The following is a 24892-nucleotide window of genomic DNA, read 5'->3' on the forward strand; positions in this document are numbered from 1 at the left end:
GGTATAGATGAGGTCCAAAGGAGCCGGTGCACTTTAAATTTCTCCAACTGGATGTGCTGGCTCCTCCCCTCTATGCCTCCTCCTACAGCCAGTATAGGTAAAACTGTGCCCGACGCAGAATGGACATACTTGAGAGAAGGAACAGAACAATAACGAGTGGTGAGATTTACACCAGCACACCACAACATAACTGACAAGCAACAGCTAGTAGCAACAGCAACAGCTGCACAGGTAAACGTTTTCAAAACCAAAACCTGCAGAAAAGTCACCGCACAGAGACGGGCGCTCAGTATCTCTTATGGACTGCGAGAAAAGGATTTACCGGTAGGTAATTAAAATCCTATTTTCTCTAGCATCTATAAGGGATACTGGGGTCTTAAGGGCCCCATACACTAGAACGATAATGCCCCATTTCGACCTTTCGGGCCAATAAATCGGATGAAAAGTGGCAAATTGGATGCGTTTTACATCCGATCCGATGCGCGGTCCCGTGAGCATCGGATCAGAGCCCCTAGATCGTTAGTGCTGCACTCATGAGATGTCGGTTCCCGCAGGCATGGCTGGAATCGCATAAGATACATTGTATGCAAAAGGACAGCATACGATGCCAGGCGGTTCAAGGGAAATCTTATGCGACATGAGGGTCAGACATGTCGCTGTAGTGTATGGGGCCCTTTAGTATGATGGGGACGTCCCAAAGCTTCCAAAACGGGCGGGAATGTGCCGAGACATCTGCAGCACCTCCTGCCCAAACTGAGTATCCTCTTTGGCCAGGGTATCAAACCTGTAAAACGTCACAAAGGTGTTCTTCCCTGACTAGGTAGCAGCTCGGCATAGTTGCAAGGTCGAGACTCCACGGCAGCCGCCCAGGAAGACCCCACCGATCTTGTAGAGTGGTCCTTCAGAGACTGTGGAACAGGTAATAGTGTTCACTCTAGGGGACGGGAAGGGCGCGGGTCCGTGAGGGGCACAAGCACCAAAAAGGGGTGTGGTCATGCAAATAGGGGGTGTGGTCACTTGCACGTAATAAAGACCGGGGCGTGGGCGGCGTCACTGTTGGGGGCGTGCCCAGCACCTACGGAGGAGCTGGGCTTCCCCCAAGCTCTCTTGACAGCGTGAATGGATGCACACGCTGAGAGGGCAGACAGCAGGCGGCTGTTTTAGCAGGGCGCCGCAGAAAGGGCAGGGTGGGTTTTGCCCTTAAAAAATCAGGCAGGGCGCGGCACCCTGCTAAAACAGTCTAGCGTGAACACTAGGTAAGGCTGCCAACACATAGGCCTGTTGGATAGTCAGCCTAATCCAATGAACAATGGACTGCTTAGAAGCAGTGTAACCCTTTTTCTGCGCATCATAAAGCACAAACAGGGAATCCGTCTTTCTGATCCGAGCCATCCTCTTGACGTAGATCTTCAAGGCTCGCACAGCATCCAACGCCTCCGGAGGGGCAGAAGTGCCAGAACCTGACGGAACCACAATAGGTTGGTTCTAGTGGAACTCAGAGACAACATTCGGTAGGAACTGCTGCCTAGTCCTGAGCTCTGTTCTGTCTTCGTAAAATACCAAGTATGGACTTTTACACGATAAAGCCTCCAATTCTGAGACACGCCTAGCAGAAGCCAGGGCCAATAACATCACCGTCTTCCATGTGAGGCACTTGTCTTCTACCGTCCTTAACAGTTCAAACCAGGGGGACTGTAGAAATTCCAATACCACATTCAGATCCCAGGGTGCCGTTGGAGACACAAAGGGAGGCTGTATGTGAAGAATCCCTTGCAAGAAGGTCTGAACTTCTGGCAACACTGCCAACTTCTTCTGGAAGAAAATTGAGAGGGCTGAAATCTGGACCTTAAGAGAGCCCAGATGTAAGCCCATATCAGCTCCAGCCTGCAGGAATCGTAAGAAACGTCCCAAGTGAAAATCCGCCAGAGGATACTTGCGCTCCTCCCACCAAGAGATATCTACTCCAGATATGATAGTGCTTTGTCGTCACAGGTCTCCTGGCCTGAATCATGGTAGCACTAACCTTTTTGGAAAGGCCTTTGTGAGCTAGGATGTTCCGCTCAACCGCCATGCCGTCAAATGAAGCCGCCTTAAGTCCGGGTAGATGAACGGTCCTTGTTGCAGAAGATCTCTTCTCATTGGCAGAGGCCAAGGGTCTTCGATGGACATGTCCAGAATATCAGCGTACCATGCCATTAGAGGTCAGTCTGGGGCAATCAGAATTGCCTGGACTCTTTGATGCCTGATTCTCTTTAGCACCCTTGGGAGTAACGGAATTTGAGGAAACAGGTAGACCAACCTGTAAGGCCACGGTGTCATCAGTGCATCCACTGCTACCGCCTGCGGGTCCCTGGTCCTCGAACAATACCGGCAAGATGAGCCAAGATGCCATCAAGTCGATCTGCGGACAGCCACAGAGATCGGTGATCTGCCGAAATACCTGTGAGAGGAAGCTCCACTCCCCCAGGTGTAAATCGTGACGACTTAGGAAGTCCGCTTCCAAGTTGTCCACCCCGGAATAAAGATGGCCGGCACCGCTCTTGCGTTTCTTTCTGCCCAGAGGAGTATCCTGGACACCTCTCGCATGCAGGCTCTACTCTTTGTTCCTCCTTGTCGATTGATGTATGCCACCGCCGTGGCGTTGTCCAACTGAACTTGAATGGCCTGATCCCGGAGCAGAGGAGAGGTCTGAAGCAGAGCGTTATAGATCGCCTGTAACTCCAGAATATTGATTGGAAGTAGGGCTTCGTGGGTTGACCGCCCGCCCCAAAACGGAGCACATCGGGTGACAGCTCCCCATCCCCTAAGACTCGCATCTGTTGTGAGGAGAATCCAATCATGAATCCCGAAACTTCGACCTTTCAGCGGGTTTTAGGACTGTAGCCACCACAGGAGGGAAATCCTGGCTTGAGGTGATAGACGTATGATCCGGTGCATCTGAAGATGTAATCCGGCCCACTTGCTCAGGAGATCCAATTGAAATGTTCTGGCATGGAACCTTCCGTACAGGATCACCTCGTACGAGGCTACCATCTTTCCCAACAACGTTATGCATGGAAATCCGATTTGGTCGTAGAACCGCTCGGACCATCTCCGACAGAATCAGCTTTATTGGCCAGTTGTACTCACGTACACTAGGAACTTTTTGCGGTACAACGCATTGCCAAGCTGCAACATGAAGGGGGAATACATAACATAAGAAGCGGGAAGAACGTAGCATACATCACACGTATGATTTCATACTGCACATTGCAACTGTACGATAGACTCAACATATTATACATGTAAAAATTAAGGCTGCTTGGCAGAGCAGCCCCGTGGCAGCCATCCGCGGCCCCTTCTTGAACTCATTTATAATGTTATGTGATGCAAAAAATAAGATTTTAAACCTACCGATAAATCTTTTTCTCCTAGTCCGTAGAGGATGCTGGGGACTCTGTAAGGACCATGGGGTACAGACGGGCTCCGCAGGAGACATGGGCACTATAAAGAACTTTAGATGGGTGTGCACTGGCTCCTCCCTCTATGTCCCTCCTCCAGACCTCAGTTGAGAAACTGTGGCCAGAGGAGATGGACAGTACGAGGAAAGGATTTTGTTAATCTAAGAGCAAGATTCACACCAGCCCACACTATCCACACCGTATAACCTGGAATATACGCAATCAGTTAACAGTATGAACAAAACAGTATCAGCCAACGACTGATCTTAACTGTAACATAACCCTTATGTAAGCAACAACTATATACAAGCCTTGCAGATTTAGTCCGCACCTGGGACGGGCGCCCAGCATCCTCTACGGACTACGAGAATAAGATTTACCGGTAGGTTTAAAATCTTATTTTCTCTTACGTCCTAGAGGATGCTGGGGACTCCGTAAGGACCATGGGGATTATACCAAAGCTCCAGACCGAACGGGAGAGTGCGGATGACTCTGCAGTATCGATTGAGCAAACATGAGGTCCTCCTCAGCCAAGGTATCAAACTTGTAGAATTTAGCAAGTGTTAGTGTTTGAACCCGACCAAGTCGCCGCTAGGCAAAGCTGTAATGCCGAGACACCACGGGCAGCCACCCAGGAAGAGCCGACCTTCCTAGTGGAATGTGCCTTTACTGAATTTGGTAACGGCAATCCAGCCGTAGAATGAGCCTGCTGAATCGTGTTACAGATCCAGCGAGCAAGTCTGCTTAGAAGCAGGAGCGCCAACCTTGTTGGCTGCATACAGGACAAACAGTGCCTCTGTTTTCCTAATCTGAGCTGTCCTGGCTACGGAAATTTTTAAGGCCCTGACTACATCAAGGGACTTGGAATACTCCAAGTCTCCCGTAGCCACAGGCACCACAATAGGTTGGTTCATATAAAATGATGACACCACCTTAGGCAAAAATTGAGGACGAGTCCTCAACTCAGCTCTAACCACATGGAAAATGAGATAGGAGCTCTTATGAGACAAGGCCGCCAATTCGGAGACCCGCCTTGCAGATGCCAAGGCCAACAACATGACCACCTTCTAAGTGAGACATTTTAATTCCACTGTTTGAAGAGGCTCAAACCAGTGAGATTTTAGGAACTGTAACACCACGTTAAGGTCCCATGGTGCCACTGGGGGCACAAAAGGAGGCTGGATGTGCAGTACTCCCTTTACAAAAGTCTGGACTTCTGGGAGAGAAGCCAATTCCTTCTGGAAGAATATAGATAGGGCCGAAATCTGTCCCTTAATGGAGCCTAACTTCAGGCCCATATCCACTCCTGTCTGTAGAAAGTGGAGAAAACGGCCCAAGTGGAAATCTTCCGTAGGAGCATTCTTGGCTTCACACCAAGATACATATTTCCTCCAAATACGGTGATAATGTTTCGCCGTCACCTCCTTCCTAGCCTTTATCAGAGTAGGGATGACTTCCTCCGGAATACCTTTCCCAGCTAGGATACGGTGTTCAACCGCCATGCCGTCAAACGTAACCGCGGTAAGTCTTGGAACACGCAGGGTCCCTGCTGCAACAGGTCCTCCCTGAGAGGAAGAGGCCATGGATCTTCTGTGAGCATCTCCTGAAGATCTGAATACCAGGCCCTTCGAGGCCAATCTGGAACAATGAGTATTGTCTGTACTCTTTTTCGTCTTATGATTCTCAAAATTTTTGAGATGAGAGGAAGAGGAGGGAACACATAGACCGACTGAAACGCCCATGGTGTCACCAGGGCGTCTACCGCTACTGCCTTAGGGTCCCTTGACCTGGCACAATACCTCTGAAGCTTCTTGTTGAGGTGTGACGCCATCATGTCTATTTGAGGAAGTCCCCAAATACTTGTTATCTCTGCAAAAACTTCTTGATGAAGTCCCCACTCTCCTGGATGGAGATCGTGTCTGCTGAGGAAGTCTGCTTCCCAGTTGTCAACACCCGGAATGAATACCGCTGACAGAGCGCTTACGTGATTTTCTGCCCAGCGCAGAATCCTGGTGGCTTGCGCCATTGCCACTCTGCTCCTCGTCCCGCCTTGGCGGTTTACATGAGCCACGGCTGTGACGTTGTCTGATTGAATCAGAATCGGTAGGTCGTGAAGAAGATTCTCCGCTTGTCGAAGGTCGTTGTATATGGCCCTTAATTCCAGTATGTGGATGTGCAGACAAGCCTCTTGGCTTGACCATAGTCCCTGAAAATTCCTTCCCTGTGTGACTGCTCCCCATCCTCGGAGGCTCGCGTCCGTGGTCACCAGAACCCAGTCTTGAATGCCGAACCTGCGACCCTCTAGAAGGTGAGTACTCTGCAGCCACCACAGGAGAGACACCCTGGCCCTGGGGGACAGGGTTATTTTCTGATGTATTTGAAGATGGGACCCGGACCACTTGTCCAGAAGGTCCCACTGAAAAGTCCTCGCATGAAACCTGCCGAAGGGGATGGCCTCGTAGGTCACCATCATTTTCCCCAGTACTCGAGTGCATTGATGTACTGACACTCTCTTTGTTTTAACAGGTCTCTGACCATGTTCTGGAGTTCCTGGGCTTTTTCCATCGGGAGAAAAACCCTCTTTTGTTCCGTGTCCAGAATCATTCCTAAGAACGACAGCCGAGTCGTAGGAACCAGTCGTAAGAAAGTCCGACTTTCTGTGACGAGAAGTTCTCTTCACATATATTTTCAAAGCCCGCACAACATCCAAGGACTTTGAGATAATTGAGGAGTCAGTAGCCACTGGCACCACAATAGGTTGGTTGATATGAAAAGCTGACAACCTTCTGAAGAAATTGCTGACGCGTTCTGAGCTCAGCTCTATCTTCATGGAAGATCAAGTAGGGGCTCTTGCATGACAATGCCCTCAATTCTGACACACGTCTAGCAGATGCCAATGTCAACAGTGTGACCGCCTTCCAAGTAAGAAACTTGCCGTCCAACTCCTGTAAAGGCTCGAACCAATCCGATTGCAGGAACTGCAGCACCACAGGAGGCACAAAGGGTGGTTGGATATGCAGAACCCCCTTCAAGAATGTCTGAACCTCAGGAAGAGCAGCCAATTGTTTCTGGAAGAAATAGGACAAGGCCGAAATCTGGACCTTTAATGACCCCAAGCGTGCCCACATCCACACGTGCTTGCAGAAAGAGGAGAAACTGTCCTAGTTGAAAATCCACCGTAGGAAACTTCTTGGATTCACACCAAGACACATACATTTTCAAAATATACGTTATGGTAAGAACTTACCATTGATAACGGTATTTCTCCTATGTCCGCAGGTTTCCACAGGATAACATCGGGATATGCTTGAGCGTCAGCGGATTGACACCAAATCGATCACGAGCTTTGTGGCCTCCCAGGATGCACCGGGCTCGTCTATATAATCCCGCCCACCGAGTCAGTCAAATCAGTTGTTTCCAAAGCAATTCGGCAGGAGCATTATGTTGAACCCTATTCAGGCGAGAAGAGCACACATGCACACCCTTCCACGCAAGAGGCAAGAGGTTAGTGAGTATAAAGATTCTCAAATCAGGTGCGTCAGGGTGGGATCCCTGTGGACATAGGAGAAATACCGTTATCAACGGTAAGTTCTTACCATAACGTATATTTCTCCGGCAGGGTCCACAGGTTATCCACAGGATAACAATGGGATTTCCCAAAGCAAATTTTTAGTGGTGGGGACGCTCCTGATTGGACAGGAGAACCTTTCGCCCGAATTCAGCGTCATGAGAGGCAACGGTATCCAAGGCATAATATGTCTAATGAATGTGTTAATGGAAGACCATGTGGCTGCCTTACATATCTGTTCTGCTGAAGCACCATGTTGTGCTGCCCATGAAGGACCTACCTTACGTGTAGAGTGAGCAGAGACATTAGCCGGAACAGGGAGATCAGCACGAGAATATGCTTCTGAAATCGTCATTCGAAGCCATCTTGCTAGCGTCTGTTTAGTAGCAGGCAATTCCCTCTTATGAAATCCGCAGAGAATGAAGAGAGAATCAGTCTTTCTGCAGCACTGGTACGATCTATGTAGATTCTTAATGCACGGACTACGTCCAGCGACGCTTCTCCCGCAGACAGTCCTGCTACCTGAAGAGCCGGGAACACAATTTCGTCATTAAGGTGAAACTTTGAGACCACCTTTGGAAGATAACCAGACCTAGTTCTGAGAACTGCTTTGTCTGGATAGAAAATCAGAAAAGGAGACCTACACGACAGCGCTCCTAAATCTGATACTCTTCTAGCTGATGCCATAGTCAGAAGAAAGAGTACTTTAGCTGTCAACCATTTAAGATCCACTTTCTTAAGTGGTTCAAATGGAGCCCCCTGAGGGGCTTTGAGAAACCAGACTTAAATCCCAAGGTACTGCAGGAGGAACAAAAGGTGGTTGAATGCGCAGCATTACCTGGAAAAAAGTACGCACATCCTGTAAAGTGGCAATTTTCTTTTGAAACCATACAGTCAATGCTGAAACTTGAACTCTCAAGGAAGCCACCTTCAAACCCTTATCCATTCCTGCCTGAAGGAAATCTAAGATTTTGGATCCATACTTCTTTCACTGCACCAATGAATATAGGCTTGCCATATTCGGTGATAAATGTGAGCAGAGGAGGGTTTCCTTGCTCTAAGCATTGTTTGAATTACCTGTTGTGAAAAACCTCTTGATCTTAGGATAGAGGTTTCAACAGCCACGCCGTCAAAGACAGCCGATCCAGATGCCTGTGGTAACAGGGACCCTGCATTAGTAGATCTGGGCGTTGAGGGAGCAGAATTGGTGCATCCAATGACATCCTCTGCAGATCTATGTACCAATACCTTCTGGGCAAAGCCGGAGCTATTAGAATAACGGCACCCTTTGCTTGCTTTACTTTCCTCACCACCCTGGGTAGCAGGGAGATTGGAGGAAACATATGCCAGATGAAATTCCTATTTCACTGACAGTGCATCCACAAGGAACGCTGGGGTCTTTTGTTCTTGACCTGTATACCAGAACTTTGTGATCTATCTCTGGCAGCCCCCACCTGTCTACTAGAGTCTGAAAGACCTCCGGGTGTAGAGCCCATTCGGTTTCCTGAATGGTGTGCCGACTGAGAAAGTTCCCATCCCTGTTTAGGACTCCTGGAACGAACACTGCGGACAATGCTGGAAGATGGAGTTCTGCCCACTTTAGTATGTGACTTACCTCCTCCATTGCTCTTAGGCTGCGAGTTCCTCCCTGATGGTTGAGGTACGCTACTGCCGTTGCATTGTCCGAGCGGATCTGGACTGGTTTTCCTTGCAGAATGTCCTTTGCCTGAATCAGTGCCATGTATATAGCTCGTAGTTCCAACAAATCTATTGGCAGGCAACTTTCCTCTTTGGTCCATTGTCCCTGGGACCATAATTTTACGGACATTGCTCCCCAGCCATGAAGACTGGCATCCGTTGTCAGGATCTCCCAATCTGATATCCAAAAGGGTCTCCCCTTGTCTAGATGGGATGTCTGTAGCCACCAGGCTAACAACCTTTTTACCTCTCCCGGAAGTACCATCATTTGTTTATTTATTGTCTGATGTACTCCATTCCATCTGGTTAGGTTCAGATGTTGCAAAGGTCTTGAGTGGAATTGTGCATATTCCACCATGTCGAACGTCGACACCATCAACCCCATCACTCGCATTGCCGTGTGAACTGATATTGTTTGACTGTGCAACAATTCCTGAATCATTAACCGCACCTTGGATATTTTTCCCACAGGTAGAATTATTCTCTGCAGACCTGAATCCAATACAGCCCCTAAGTGAATCATCCGTTGTGACGGAATCAGAGACGACTTTGCCCAATTTATGAGCCATCTGTGGTTCTGTAGGCAAGTTATTGTCTGATGGAGATGGCTCAAGAGCAATTCCTGGGATTGTGCCAGGATTAAAAGATCGTCGAGGTATGGAAAAATTCTTATCCCCTGCTTGCGGACATAAGCTGCCATAACCACCATGATCTTGGTGAATACTCTGGGGGCTGTGGCCAACCCAAAGGGTAAGGCTTGGAACTGAAAATGTTGCTGGAGGATAGCGAACCTGAGGTAACACTGATGGCACAATGCTATTGGCACATGCAGGTAAGCATCCTGTATATCCAGAGATACCATGTAATCCCCTGGTACCATGGCCAAAATTATGGAATGTAATGTTTCCATATGGAACCTTGGTACCCAAATGTATTTGTTCAACATTTTGAGATTGAGGATGGGTCGAAACGACCCATTTGATTTCTGGACCAAGAATAGGTTGGAGAAAAACCCCTACCCCCGTTGTTCCAGAGGTACTGGGATGATTACTCCTGACTGAAGCAATTTGTGAACTGCTTCTTGCAGTGCCCTGGTCCTCGTCTCTACGTGAGACGGGCTGGTACAAAAAAACCTCAGAGGAGGCTGTTTTTTGAATGGGAAAACATAACCCTGAGATACCACTTCTTGCACCCAAGCGTCTGCTGTCGACCGCTGCCATGTGTGTGTAAACTGAAGAAGACGGCCCCCTACCTTGAAGTCCCACAAGTGGAGGCCCGCACCCTCAGGCTGATGGTTTCTGTTCTGGTTTGGAAGCTGGCCCTCTAATGGCCCACTGCTTCCTTGTTTTACCAGACTTATTATACCGGGTTTGCTTAGGTTCCTTGATACCTTTTGTTTTACCATGCCACCGGAATGGCCTAAAACCTGAACCCTTAGGCTTAGGAGTATAACTGGCAGGAAATTTAACCTTCTTCGATTCAGCTTCTGACTCCAGAATCTCTGTCAATTCCTTACCAAAAAGAATGTTCCCAACAAAAGGCAACGCTTCCAGAACCTTTCTGAATCAGCTTTCCATGTATGTAGCCAAATTGCTCTGCGAGCGGCTACCGGTAAGGCTGATACTTTGGGAGCAATCGTACTCACATACATTGCTACTTCTTCTAGAAAAAGCGCAGCCTGTTTTATATGGGCTATATGAGACTCCTGCTCATTAGTAAGTGCTAAAAGCCCATTCTCTAATTCTTCAGCCCATTCAACTACCGCTTTTGCCATCCAGGCTGAGGCCATAGCCGGCCTTATGACTGCCCCTGACAGGGAAAAATTTTTTTTCAAAAAACCATCCACTCTTCTGTCTGTGACATAATTTAATGATGTTGAAGGCAAGGGTAAAACGGATTTTCACATAAGTCGAATGACGTGCGTATCTACTTAGGAGGCACTTCTCTTTTTAAACAGTCCCCAGTTGGAAAAGGGTAGTACGAATCCCATTTCCTTGGGATTTTATATTTCTTATTGGGCATAGCCCAAGGATCCTCCACAATTTCCGTCAGCTCTTCTGACCCTGGAAACTCCACCCTCACTGTTCTGGGACGTTTATAAACACAGGTGCTTTAGTTTTTACTACTGGCTCAACTGAATCTTCTAGAGACAGAATAGCCTTCATTGCTCCAATTAACTCAGCTATATCTTCTGAGCTGAAGCCCTCTATTTGTTCTTCATAAGGTGAAGTAGAGTATATGGAGTCATCATCTGTTGTATCCTCCTGTGTAGCCTGTGAATTAGACAATATATTTACCCTCGGTTTATCAGCTTGATGATTTGTAGAAGCTGTAGGGTCTATACCATAAGATGGGAGCTGCATGTAAGGGTTAATCGTATAACCTATTCCTGCTGTTGGAGCTGCAGGGGCCAACCTGTCAGCTTTACTGCATAGAGTCTGTGAAAATATGGCCCAAGGTGGATCTTTTTGTTGTTGAACAGGGATCAGCCTAGTAGTCTGTTGAAATGAAAAGCAATTTGCACACAACCCATTATTTCCCAAGGATTGAGTTATTAACCCCACCTTGCAGGATAAACATGTTTTAAGTGTTGGTGTTACTGTAGTAACCTCGTCACCTTTGCCGCTCTTGGACATGATAAATAATCAACTCTTCCAGAGTACTACACAATCTGTGACTGAACAAACTTTATATTGCATAAAAAGTGATATCAATCTGACCCCAACCCAAACACCCGCATTGAGGTTCAGAAAAAACACTGACAAACATATATAAAGTCAGCAATCACACTAGCAGTCAGCCACATGATATTATTAATCATATGATCATATTATCACCTACAAACACATTTCAAGTATGTTGGCGTACATCTACTGTTCTCTGTATTATACAGTTATTTTAATGTATTCACACGCAATTGCGGAGAAAACTACAGCATTGTACAAAAACTCATATGCAATAGGCACTAAACTTAACTATTCATACTATTATAGTAGATAGAATTTTAGTGCTGTATAACCCTTACTCTGTAGAGTGGGATACAGGGAGACTCACCCCACTTCCAGGATCGATCAATACGTTAGAAAACCGCTGAGTGGATCCAGACGCTACTAGTGTACACTGCCGCTCCAGTATTTTTATTGGACACAGACGCTCAGTGAACGTTAGTGCATGCAGACGCTCATGTCTGCGACCCAGTCTCTTAGCGGTCAATCTTTAGTGAATACAGATGCAGCGCCATGCTGCGACAGAGTTCCCTTGTGGTAGCGTCTGAGTCGGAAGTGAGGCAATCAGTTCATGACGGGAGACGCTCGGTAACTGGTCATGAACTGGGGGGAGGGGCGACCAGGAGAGCGTCTGACTCCTTACTGCTGGCATCAACCCTAGGGATCGCAGCCTCAAACTAATCCTGGCACCTTCTGATCCCTAAAGCCTAGCGCTAGAGCACCTGTGGTGATGGCGCGCCAGCTGCTGTTTGGAGCTCTCCTCCCAAAACAGTGCGGCTGTGTCTGTATTCACCCTCTAAGTGGAACCGATGCCTTACCCCCTGTGCTCCGGCCATAGCCTGGTAACGTCTTCTGGACCTGCTAGTAACATCCGACACAAAAGCCTGTCAAGACAGCACTTATACCGTGGGTAAGCGTTGTTGCGACCCGGCGGAAAGTTGTTGGAGCGACTCTTTCCAATATGCGTGTAAGACGCTGTTAGGAAAGTTCACTCAAAAAAAAAAAGGTAAGACTATAAAAGTAAATCAAAGCTCTTAGGGCTGCCAAACACAGCAGCCCTGTGACCATGGTCCGACTCCTGCCGAACCAAACAAAAAACTGATTTGACTGAGTCGGTGGGTGGGATTATATAGATGAGCCCGGTGCATCCTGGGAGGCCACAAAGCTCGTGATCGATTTGGTGCCAATCCGCTGACGCTCAAGCATATCCCAATGATAACCTGTGGACCCAGCCGATGAAATCCGATGGTAATGTTTAGACGTTACTCCCTTCCTAGCCTGTATCAGGGTAGGAATAACCTTGTTCGGAATGCCCTTCCGAGCTAAGATCTAGCGTTCAACCTCCATGCCGTCAAATGTAGTCGAGGTAAGTCTTGACAGGCAAACGGCCCCTGTTATAGAAGGTCCTCGCGAAGAGGGAGAGGCCTCGGATCCTCCAGCAGTAATTCCAGAAGATCTGCGTACCAAGCCCTTCTTGGCCAGTCCGGAGCAATGAGGATCGCCTGAACTCTTGTTTTTATTAGTTTGAGAATCCTTGTGATGAGTGGAAGTGGAGGGAACACATACACTGACTTGAACACCCACAGAGTTACCAGTGAATCCACCGCCACTGCTTGTCGGTCTCTCGACCTGGAACAGTACCTCTGAAGCTTCTTGTTGAGGCGAGAGGACATCGTGTCTATCTGGGGTACACCCCATCGTCTTGTCACCTCTGAGAACACCTCCGGGTGGAGGACCCATTCTCCTGGATGGAGATCGTGTCTGCTGAGGAAGTCAGCTTCCCAGTTGTCCAGTCCTGGAATGAAGATCCATGACAGCACCAGCGCGTGCTTTTCTGCCCAGAGGAGGATTCTTGTTACCTCGGACATTGCCGCTCTGCTCTTCGTTCCGCCCTATCGGTTTATGTAGGACACTGCCGTTACATTGTCCGACTGAACCTGAATGGCGTGACCTTGCAGAAGATGTCCCGCTTGTAGAAGGCCGTTGTATATGGCCCTTAGTTCGAGATCGTTTATCGGAAGGATGGATTGCAGACTTGACCACTTTCCTTGGAATTACTCCCCTTGGGTGACTGCTCCCCAACCTCTGAGGCTTGGATCCATGGTTAGAAGATCCAATTCTGAATCCCGAACCTGTGGCCCTCGAGTAGGTGAGAAGTTTGCAGCCACCAGAGGAGTGAAATTCTGGTTTTCGGCAACAGGCGTATCCGCTGGTGCATGTGAAAATGGGATCCCGACCATTTGTCCAGGAGATCCAGTTGGAAGAACCGTGCATGGAATCGTCCGTACTGTAGAGCCTCGTAGGAGGCTACCATCTTCCCCAGAAGGCGAATGCACTGATGAACTGATACCTGGGCTGGTTTCAGGACATCCCGGACCATTGATTGGATCGCCAACGCTTTCTCCAACGGTAGAAACACCTTCTGCACTTCCGTGTCGAGTATCATCCCCAGGAAGGGCAGTCTCCTTGTTGGCTCCAAATATGACTTTGGAAGGTTCAGGATCCACCCATGATCCTGGAGCAGTCAAGTTGAGAGAGCAATACTCTGTAACAGCCTCTACCTAGAAGATGCTTTCATCATCAGATATGGAATTATGTTCACTCCCTGTTTGCGGAGGAGTAGCATAATCTCTGCCATGACCTTGGTGAACACCCTCGGTGCTGTGGAGAGGCCAATGATTTTAGGTTTAATATTGGCCTTACCGAACCGTCCGGTTTCGGTACCACAAAGAGGTTTGAGTAATAACCCTTGTGTTGTATGTGAGGTGGAACTGGAACAATGACATTTGTTTGAACCAATTTTTGAATGGCTTCCTGTGGGATAGCACTTTCTGTCAGCAAAAGCTGGTAACCCTGATTTGAAGAATCTGTGAGGTGGGAGTTCTTGAAACTCTAGTCGGTAACAATATCTTTTACCCAGGGGTCTAGACATGAAGACACCCAGACGTGACTGAAATCCTTTAGCCTCGCCCCACCTGTCCGATCTCCCGGCTGGGAGGGTCCACCGTCATGTGGAAGATTTTGAGGAAGCAGAACCTGGTTTCTGTTCCTGGGAACCTGTTGGTGCAGGTTTTCTGGATTTACCTCGACCTCCTCTAAAGAAGGTGGGAAGGGGCTTGGATTTTTTTAATTTTGCGGTCCGAAAGGACTGCAGTGTTGGTGAAGGATAAGATTTCCTAGCCGGTGGTGCTGCTGAGAGAAGAAAAGTTGACTTACCCGCAGTTGCCGTGGAGATCCAGGCATCCAATGCATCCCCAAATAGAGCCTGTCCTGTGAAGGGTAGGCTCTCCACACTTTTCTTGGATTCTGCATTTGCAGTCCATTGGCGTAGCCAGAGTCATCTGAGTGCCGAGACTGCCATGGAAGTAGCCCTTGCATTCAGCATGCCCAGGTCCTTCATGGCCTCCACCATGAAACCTGCAGAATTCTGCATGTGACACAAAAACAATTCAATGTCACTCCTATCCATAGTATCTAAGTCCTCTAGTAATGTGCCTGACCACATTACTATGGCTTTAGAAATCCACGCACAAGCAATAGTGGGCCTTAAAGCTACGCCTGTAGCTGTGTACAATGATTTCAGCGTAGTCTCAATCTTGCAGTCAGCCGGGTCTTTTAAAGCGGTTGAACCAAGAACAGGTAAAACCACCTTTTAGACAACCTAGATACAGAAGCGTCTACTATAGGGGGGTTTTCCCATTTTTTCTGTCCTCTTCAGGGAAAGGGAAAGCAATGAGAACCCTTTTTGGGATCTGCAATATTTTCTCTGGGTTTTCACTGGATTTTTCAAATAAGGAGTTTAACTCCTTAGAAGCCGAGAAGGTAAGCGAGGATTCTTATTTTCTGTAAAAAAAAAAAAAAAGAGAGAGATTCCTCCACCTGCTCAGGTACCTTCTCAGTAATATGTAAAACATCCCTAATGGCTTCAATCATTAGTTGCACCCCCTTAGCAAGTGATTTGTCCCCCCCCTGCATACCCCCATCACCGTCCCCTGTATAACAGTCGGAATCAGTGTCAGCTTGCATTATCTGTGCACGTTTTTGCGGGTATGTAGGTGGGTGTTTTAGATGAAGAAGTGGGGGCTGAGTATGTAAAACCCTCTACAGATTTTCTCAAAAACTGCATCTCTTTCTCAGTATGTGACATCCTTGTTGAGATCTGGGATATCATTCCCCTTAAAGAATCCACCCATGGGGATTCTGATTTAGAAGGCTGGGAAAGCACATTGCAGTCCTGAGTACATGGAGTAGACTCCTCAGAAGATACACACTCCTTAGACATGGTAATGTGAGATACACACACACACACACACACAGGAAAATGTCAGTTTCCCCCAGAGTACCTGCAGAGAGTCACAGAGTATAAGGAGCCAGCCACACAGCGCCCCTGTAGGCAGTTACTATGATAAAAGCCCGGCGCTAACCAGCCAACCTTAATAGGCTAGTTAGTACTATAATCACACTCCCCCCCCCCCCCCCCCTTTCTATAACACCCTGGTACCGCAGACATACGCTGGAGTTATGTGGAGGGCAGTGCTGGATCCGCTCTGAGAGGAAGCCCCGCCCCGTGTAATGTCACGTCTTCCCGCATTTATTCTTTATACTGGCCTGAGGTTTCCTTGTGCTAACAGCGGGATTAGTCCCTAGTAGCTGCGTGACCAGTGTAGGGTATTCTGCGCTGGCTCAGGACGCCCCTCAAAGCGCCTACACTGTGTACTGCTGAGCCTTCCCAGAGCCCAGCCTGTTAGAGATGCGCTCCCACCCTTGTGCCACCATACCCACCGGCGACCCGCTAACCAGGTCGCCAGCACCGTACTCACCACTCTTCTTTCTTCTGGCTCTGTTAGGGGGCGGCAGCCGTGCTGCGAGAGTGAGCGGTCGCCTCGTGGGCTTGCGATCAGCACCCTCAGGAGCTCAGTGTCCTGTTAGCGGAGTAGAGAACCATTAACTTCAAGAGTTGGTTCCTACTCCCCCCATAAGTCCCACGAAGCCGGGAGGCTGTTGCCAGCAGCTTCCCTGTACCTAACAAAACTCAGAAAATATTAAAACTAGAAAAACTTCTAGGAGCTCCCCTAGCTGTGACCTGCTCCTCCGGGCACATTTTCTAAACGGAGTCTGGTAGAAGGGGCATAGAGGGAGGAGCCAGACCACACTATTAAACTATTAACGTGCCAGTAGCTCCCAAAGGACCTGTCTATACACCATGGTACTAAATGGAACCCCAGCATCCTCTAGGACAGAGGTTCTCAAACTTGGTCCTCGTGGGCCCACACAGTGCATGTTTTGCAGGTAACCCAACAGGTGCACAGGTGTATTAATTACTCACTGACACATTTTAAAAGGTCCACAGGTGGAGCTAATTATTTCACTTGTGATTCTGTGAGGAGACCTGCAAAACATGCACTGTGTGGGCCCCCGAGGACCGAGTTTGAGAACCACTGCTCTAGGACGTAAGAGAAAATAATAATATTAGGACACCACAGGCCGCGGCCCCTGTATAATAATAAAAACAACAGGAGACCACAGGTTGCTCCCCCGTATTATTATTATAACAACAACAGGACACCACAGGCTGCACTCCCTGTATAATAATAATTATAACAATAGGACACCACAGGCCGCTCCCCCATATAATAATAACATGACTCCACAGGCTGCTCCCCCTGTACAGTAATAATAACAGGACACCACAGGCTGCTCCCCCTGTGTAATAATAACAGGACACCACAGGCTTCTCCCCCTGCATAATAATAATGAATGGACACCATAGGCTGCTACCCCTGTGTAATAATAATAACAGAACCCCACATGCTGCTCCCCCTGTATAAAAATAATAATAGAACACCACAGGATGCTCCCCCTGTATAATAATAATAATAATTGGAAACCACAGGCTGCTCTCCCTGTATAGTTAGCCGCCATTACCTGATCACGACGGACACTGCGAGGCTGCAACAATCGATGAAACCTCACTTCCTGTGTGTGGAACGCATAAGCCGGAAGTAAGGTGGAACGCACAGGCCGGAAGTAGGGTGCGATTGGCACAGACTGCGCCCTGGTGATGGCCTTTCCCCTCCTACACCCCCGACCACAGCACCGCCTTCTGTAATGACTATTACCATACATGTCCTCAGTGCAGGAGGCCGGCGACCATTTTCTTGTAGACCAGTCCGGCAGCTGCAGCAGCAATAGGTTCCCTGGCCGTGTAGTGACGTCAGGAGCGGCGGCCATTTTCCCCTGGTCTGAGCTCCGCCTTCCTTCTATCATTCCCACAAGGCAGCAGGAGCAGAGAGCAGCCATTGCTGTGTCTGGCAGCAGGTAATTATATTATTAGTATTATTCTATAGGCTGAGCAGCTCTGGTGTCAGGTTGCTGTACTACAGGGGGAGCAGCCTCTGGTGCCTTGTTATAGTGCAGCTGGAGCAGCCTCTGGTGCTGCATTATCCCTGTACAGGTGACTGACACTCTAGTGTCCTATTACTGTAATACAGGTGGCGCAGACCTCACCATTACCGTAATACAGGTGGCGCAGACCCCGCCATTACCGTAATGCATGTGGTGCAAACCCTGCCATTACCATAATACAGGTGGCGCACACCCCGCTGTTACCGTAATACAGGTGGCTCAGACCCGCCGTTACCTTAATACAGGTGGCGCAGACCCCGCCGTTACAGTAATACAGGTGGAGCAGACTCCTCTGTTACAGTAATACAGGTGGAGCAGACTCCTCTGTTACCTTAATACAGGTGGAGCAGACTCCTCCGTTACAGTAATACAGGTGGCGAAGACTCCTCCATTACAGTAATACAGGTGGAGCAGACTCCTCTGTTACAGTAATACAGGTGGAGCAGACTCCTCTGTTACCTTAATACAGGTGGAGCAGACTCCTCCGTTACAATAATACAGGTGGCGAAGACTCCTCCATTTCAGTAATACAGGTGGAGCAGACTCCTCTGTTACAGTAATACAGGTGGAGCAGACTCCTCTGTTACAGTAATACAGGTGGAGCAGACTCCTCCGTTACAGTAATACAGGTGGCGCAGAGCCCGCCGTTACAGTAATACAGGTGGCGCAGACTCCTCTGTTACAGTTATACAGGTGGAGCAGACTCCTATGTTACAGTAATACAGGTGGAGCAGACTCCTCCGTTACAGTAATACAGGTGGCGCAGACCCCGCCGTTACAGTAATACAGGTGGCGCAGAGCCCGCCGTTACAGTAATACAGGTGGCGCAGAGCCCGCCGTTACAGTAATACAGGTGGCGCAGACCCCGCCGTTACCGTAATACAGGTGGCGCAGACTCCTCTGTTACAGTAATACAGGTGGCGCAGACTCCTCCGTTACAGTAATACAGATGGCGCTGTGTGTTCCCTCATCCACCATCAGTAACACAGAGTAAGATGGCAGATGAGGGTAATGAGGCGCTCACAGTAGACAATGTGTCACAACTGAGGGCTGGTGCCGGTAGCTGGAAGCCTCAGTATGTAGGGGCTGACGGATACCGGAACTTAGGAGGGGAAGTAGACTCCTAGACATGTATTAGGACAGTAGCAGTAAATGCCCGAAGGCGTGACCACGACAACTGAGAATGTCTATGAGGGTTTTTATTAAACAAAAAGTCATATAAGGTGCAATAAGAAAATAAATGTCACAGGTAAGTATTGGGAGCACAACTAGTTATGACCAGTAATCCAGGCGTTACTGGAGGGCGATGCTCCCCGCGCTGTGTTCCCCTCAATTGTTTGGAGCCCAGAAATCAGATCTGTCCTGCTAAATATTTTTCTCTGACGTCCTAGTGGATGCTGGGAACTCCGTAAGGACCATGGGGAATAGACGGGCTCCGCAGGAGACTGGGCACTCTAAAAGAAAGATTAGGTACTATCTGGTGTGCACTGGCTCCTCCCTCTATGCCCCTCCTCCAGACCTCAGTTAGAATCTGTTCCCGGCCAGAGCTGGGTGCTCCTAGTGGGCTCTCCTGAGCCTGCTAGAATAGAAAGTATTTGTTAGGTTTTTTATTTTCAGTGAGATCTGCTGGCAACAGACTCACTGCTACGAGGGACTGAGGGGAGAGAAGCAAAGCTACCTGCTTGCAGCTAGCTTGTGCTTCTTAGGCTACTGGACACCATTAGCTCCAGAGGGTTCGAACACAGGGCCTGACCTCGATCGTCCGTTCCCGTAGCCGCGTCGCCGTCCCCCTTGCAGAGCCAGAAGACAGAAGATGAATGACGAATGCGGCGGTAGAAGACTCCTGTCTTCATTAAGGTAGCGCACAGCACCGCAGCTGTGCGCCATTGCTCCCAGCACACTTACACACTCCGGTCACTGTAGGGTGCAAGGCGCTGGAGGAGGGGGGGGGGGGAGGGGGAGCGCCCTGGGCAGCAATTGAAGTACCGTTTGGCATAAAAATACATATATACAGTCAGGCACTCACTGTATATATGTAAAAACCCCCGCCATTATTTTACACAGAAAGCGGGACAGAAGCCCGCCGCTGAGGGGGCGGGGCCTTCTTCCTCAGCACACCAGCGCCATCTTCTCTTCACAGCTCCGCTGGAAGGAAGCTCCCCAGGCTCTCCCCTGCAGTATCCTGGTACACAAAGGGTGAAAAGAGGGGGGGGCACATAAATTTAGGCGCAAAATTGTATATACAGCAGCTACTGGGTAAACACTGAGTTGGAGTGTAATCCCTGGGTTATATAGCGCTGGGGTGTGTGCTGGCATACTCTCTCTCTGTCTCTCCAAAGGGCCTTGTGGGGGAACTGTCTTCAAATAGAGCATCTCCTGTGTGTGTGGTGTGTCGGTACACGTGTGTCGACATGTCTGAGGTAAAAGGCTCCCCTGAGGAGGTGATAGAGCGTATATGTGTGTGTGAGAGGGTGTCTCCGTCGACAACGCCGACACCTGTTTGGATATGTGTAAGTGCTGAGGTGAAATTATTGCACAAAAGGTTAGGGAACAGACAGGAAATCTACCCTGGTCTGTCCCTATGTCACATAGACCTTCAAAGTCTCTCAATGCTCACTATCCAAATTAACAAACACTGGTATCGACACAGAGTTTAACTCCAGTGTCGACTACGATAATGCAAAGTTACAGCCAAGATGGCTAAAAGGTATACAATATATGATTATTGTAATAATGATGATTTGCATATCACTGATGACTCATTTGTCCCTGACACAAGGGTACACATGGTTAAGGGGAAGAAAGCTGAGGGAAATTCCCCTCCTCTTATGAGGAAAAAGAGCTGGAATCTCCAGACAAGAGACTGCAGCTTCCCACAAAGTATTTCTCAGGCAGTATCCTTTCCCCACTAGGGCCAGGATGTGTTGAGAATCTTCCCCTAGGGTATCCTGTTTGCACAGACTGTAGCACTAGCTATTCTCAGGGATCCTGCAGATAGCGTGCACGTTCTAGTATACTACCCAGACCGGCGATTGTGTCGGCATGGGTTTATAGCACTGTGGCAGCGTGGACAGGTACCATATCAGCAGAGATTGAGACCCTAGTATGCATATAGATATTTATATATATATATATATATATATATATATATATATCTCTAAAGATGCCGTCTTAAGAGATAGATATATAATTTTATAACATGAGTATACTGGGTCCTAGGGTCAAAGCTATGTCGATTTCTGCTTGACGTGTCCTGCAGTAATATGCAATGGACAGATGATGCCGACTTAAGAGGCATATGGAAGGCTGAGGATTGTGTGGAGAAGGGTTCTCGGGCCTGGTCTCCACAGCTATAGCTGGTAATTCTGCTATTTGGCCTTATATTCCTGCACAGCCTAGGAAAGCACGACATTATCAAATGCAGCCTTTCGAATAGAGAAACAAGAAAGTCTGAGAGTACTTTCTTGTCAGAGGCGGGGGCAGAGAAAAGAAGCTGCACAACACAGCTAGTTCCCAGGAACAGAAGTCCTCCCCGGCCTCTACAAAAATCCACTGCATGTCGCTGGGACTCCACAGGCGGAGCGAGGCCCGGTGGGGGCACGCCATCGTAAGTTCAGCCACAAGTGGGTTCACTCCCTGTTAGATCCCTGGGCAATAGATATTGTGTCTCGGGGATACAAGCTGGACGTTGAGAAGATGCCCTCTCACCGACGGCCCTGCCGGCTTCCCCCCACGAGAGTGAAACAGTGTTAACTGCAATTCACAAATTGTATCTTCAACAGGTGGTGGTCAAGGTTCCCCTCCTTCAACAAGGAGGGGGTTATTATTCGACCATGTTGTAGTCCCGAAACCAGACGGTTCGGTCAGACCCATATTGAATTTAAAATCCCTGAACATATACCTGAAAAGGTTCAAGTTCAAGATGGAATCGCTAAGAGCGGTCATTGCAAGCCTGAAAGGGGGGGATTTTATGGTGACTCAGGACATAAAGGATGCATACCTTCATGTCCCCATTTATCCACCTCATCAGGCTGATGAAGTAAAATCAAATATATAGATCTGTATTGCCTCAGAAATTGTGCTTTAAACTTTTAAGTAGACATCATGAAAGGGTCCCTTTAAATTCCAATGAATGATCAGTCTTCTTGCAATGGAAAGTTTCTATCAACCTTTGTCCTAGCTCATGACTAAGAGCATAAGTGCATACGTGGCGCTTAGATAAAGACCCTCTTGTTTAGATAACCAGAACTTAATGACATTTTATGGTTTTGATAAGTACATATCAGATGGACCTTTGGTTTTGGAAAAGAGCATCATGACACATGAATAGAGATGACCTCTTTGCTTACAACGCATATTAAGAAACTCCATTGGTTTGAATGGGAGATCCGAGACTAGTGGAACCAATCTGCCATCTTCAGGAAAAGATCAGCCATTTCATCTGAGCCCAGCTGACCATATTTGGGTTTCCTGTTTGTGACCATTAGCCAATTAATAATCCCTTTGTTATCTGAATACACGCCCCATTGATTAATCAATTATGAACTATTGTATAATTCTGTACTATATATGTGAGCCTGAAATCCCCTGAAGGGACGGGCATCATTGGTGAAGTCTGTATTGGGTCACGTCTCTCTCTGCGCAGACAAAATAGGCGTGGCCTCTTTGATAATAAATTCTATATGCTGAATATCATCACTATGGAGACTCCCCACTTCTTTTAATCAATTTGGGATTAACATTTGGGGGCTTCGTCCTAGTGGCTACGACAACCCATCTTCTACGGAAACCAGCTTTCCCAGGCACAGACAGAGAGGACAGCCGCGGCTTGAAGGTAACTATACCATATTTTTTTTTTTTTATATACACAGTAAGATACCGTCCCCTCTGCTCTGCTGCCTGGTCGAAGTATTCTGTAGCTGATGGGACGCTAGTCATTGAACTCAGGACCCGTATGTTGGTGAGTTCTGGTGATGTATTATTCAGGCATAATTAATTAAAGTTCTTAAATAACCAATATACTGTATGCTAAATGTTAAAAGCTGTGTTCTAATCTTTTGCTGATATACTGCTAGGAAATAGCAGGAGTGTGTTGTTGCCTCATTCTGTTTGACTCATCCACTGTATTTGTGTTTGTGACTAGTCTAAAGTGCAGAAGATAAGAATTGTTGTAGCTACAGAGAAAAGCAAAGTGTTTTTTTTATATATGAGAAGAGAAAAAAGTGTTTTTTAATCCCTATGGAGGGATGATGAGTTAAGGAAATAAGTCACTTATTTACATAGGGTACACGATTGGCATATCTAAAGTTGTGAAAGACGCTGCTACGCTGTCTATTTGAAGACTCTTTTGTGGCCACATAAAGAGCAGTCCGGGCTCTAAATTGGGAGAAATAAGATTCAGAGTTGTTGTGGAGAAATGGGAAGTGACTTATCAAAGTGTAGTGACGGTACCGCAGTGAATTGTATGCTTAGTATTTATGGACGACCGTGCGTCCAGTTTATTTCAAAGTGGAGTGATATCACGCAGGGTGAGGCAACACCATTTCCTGCTACGGGAAGTTTTAATCCTGCAGTACTGCAATCCCTTGAGAACAGAATCAAATCAGTTATAAAACCTAATGATCGTATTAAACATTTACAAGTTTTACAGTTATGGAAAAAAGAAATGTGTAACTGGACTGAAAATAATGATATTAAGACTAATCTCTGTATGGAAACATGTGACACTGCAAACACACACAACCATCCTCCCCCATACCACAATATCTCAACTTCACCAGCTTCACTATACCCTGTTAAAGAATTGCAGTCACTACAAAATGCCCCCTAATGACATTTCTGCTCTGGAGGATGACGCAAATCTTATCCAGTTTGCTGGTTCTCACAATACACATTACAACATTCCACAGACGTCTTATATCTCACACCCGCCAGCTTCGGGCACCCCGCCAGCAGCACGGGCCACAGCCCCCCCTTCACTCACTGACAGCACGCAACAACCACACACTATACCTGCTACATATAGCTATGCCCACGCAAGCCCACAACAAGAACACCAGGATCCAAAAGCACTACACGACAGTATACAAGAACTGGCATCCATTATATCAAGTGATTCTTCTGCTTCACATATTTCTGCTTCCTCCCCTGATTTCAATACGCTTCCACTACCTAAACTTTCCTTTGCTACTCCACCGGTGGCCTCTCCTGTATATATAAGTGGTAATCATGCATGTCTTAATGTTACCAGTACACCTCAACAAATTTTGCAGTCAATTAGAACACTTAAACCCCTTTCACATCGCACAAATAACCCGGTACCGACACGGCATATTGCCGTGTCGAACCGGGTCAGTGTGCGATGTGAAAGCACACTGGGCGATTTAGCGGGTCGCCTGACCCGGTAAATCAACCCGGTAAAAAAGAAGGGTTTTAGCCGGGTTGATTACCGGGTCAGGTGCGGTGTGAATGGGAGCCGTGTCGATGCGACACGGTTCCCATTCACAAGATAGGGAGAGGCGGCGCTGGAGATGAGCTCATCTCCCGACGCCGCCTCCACCCCCGCCCCTGCTGCTGCTGCGGCCTCCGTTGTCATGGCAACCGACCCGGTTTATTGCCGGGTCGGGAAGCCTGCAACGGAGCGCAAATGCCGGATCCCACCCGGTAAGTACACGTTTGTCTTACCGGGTAGGACCCGGCATTTGCGGTGTGAATGCAGCATTAGTCAGGGGCCAAGGTTTAACTACAAAATACTAAATAACACAGGACAGGGTGTATTTCATCGCACAGGTAAACAAGAAGTAATTGACACTGCCACGCAAGCTCAGCTTGCAGCATATAGGTACCCACAGATCAGGAACTTATGGAAACTAATACTGATACTATAGCATTGAACACTATGCGTACAATGAAATTACCGGGTAGCGCAGAGGTGAAAGGTGAAGGAGATACCACAGTGGCCCACACAATCAGATGTCAGCGATATGAGTCTCAGGGCAAATACAACACCTGCCAATACTAGCTGATAGTAATATACAGATAGGTACATTAAATGA

General features: G+C 47.9%; 1 protein-coding gene across 2 annotated transcripts in view; it reads right to left on the reverse strand.

Moving 5' to 3' along the window:
* LOC135056959 (oocyte zinc finger protein XlCOF6-like) overlaps positions 1-17443 on the reverse strand; it is a 67707-nt gene extending 50264 nt beyond the window's left edge. Inside the window, exon 1 of one of the 2 annotated variants that reach the window (XM_063962753.1) lies at positions 17358-17443. The gene's annotated coding sequence lies outside the window, so the exon portion shown is untranslated. Of the gene's footprint in view, positions 1-16252; positions 16374-17357 lie in introns of those variants that run through there. The other variant, XM_063962754.1, reaches the window with a different exon arrangement.
* Between the last annotated feature and the right edge of the window lie 7449 nt (positions 17444-24892).

The sequence above is a fragment of the Pseudophryne corroboree genome, chromosome 3, assembly GCF_028390025.1.
Source record: "Pseudophryne corroboree isolate aPseCor3 chromosome 3, aPseCor3.hap2, whole genome shotgun sequence".
In the NCBI taxonomy this organism is placed as follows: domain Eukaryota; kingdom Metazoa; phylum Chordata; class Amphibia; order Anura; family Myobatrachidae; genus Pseudophryne; species Pseudophryne corroboree.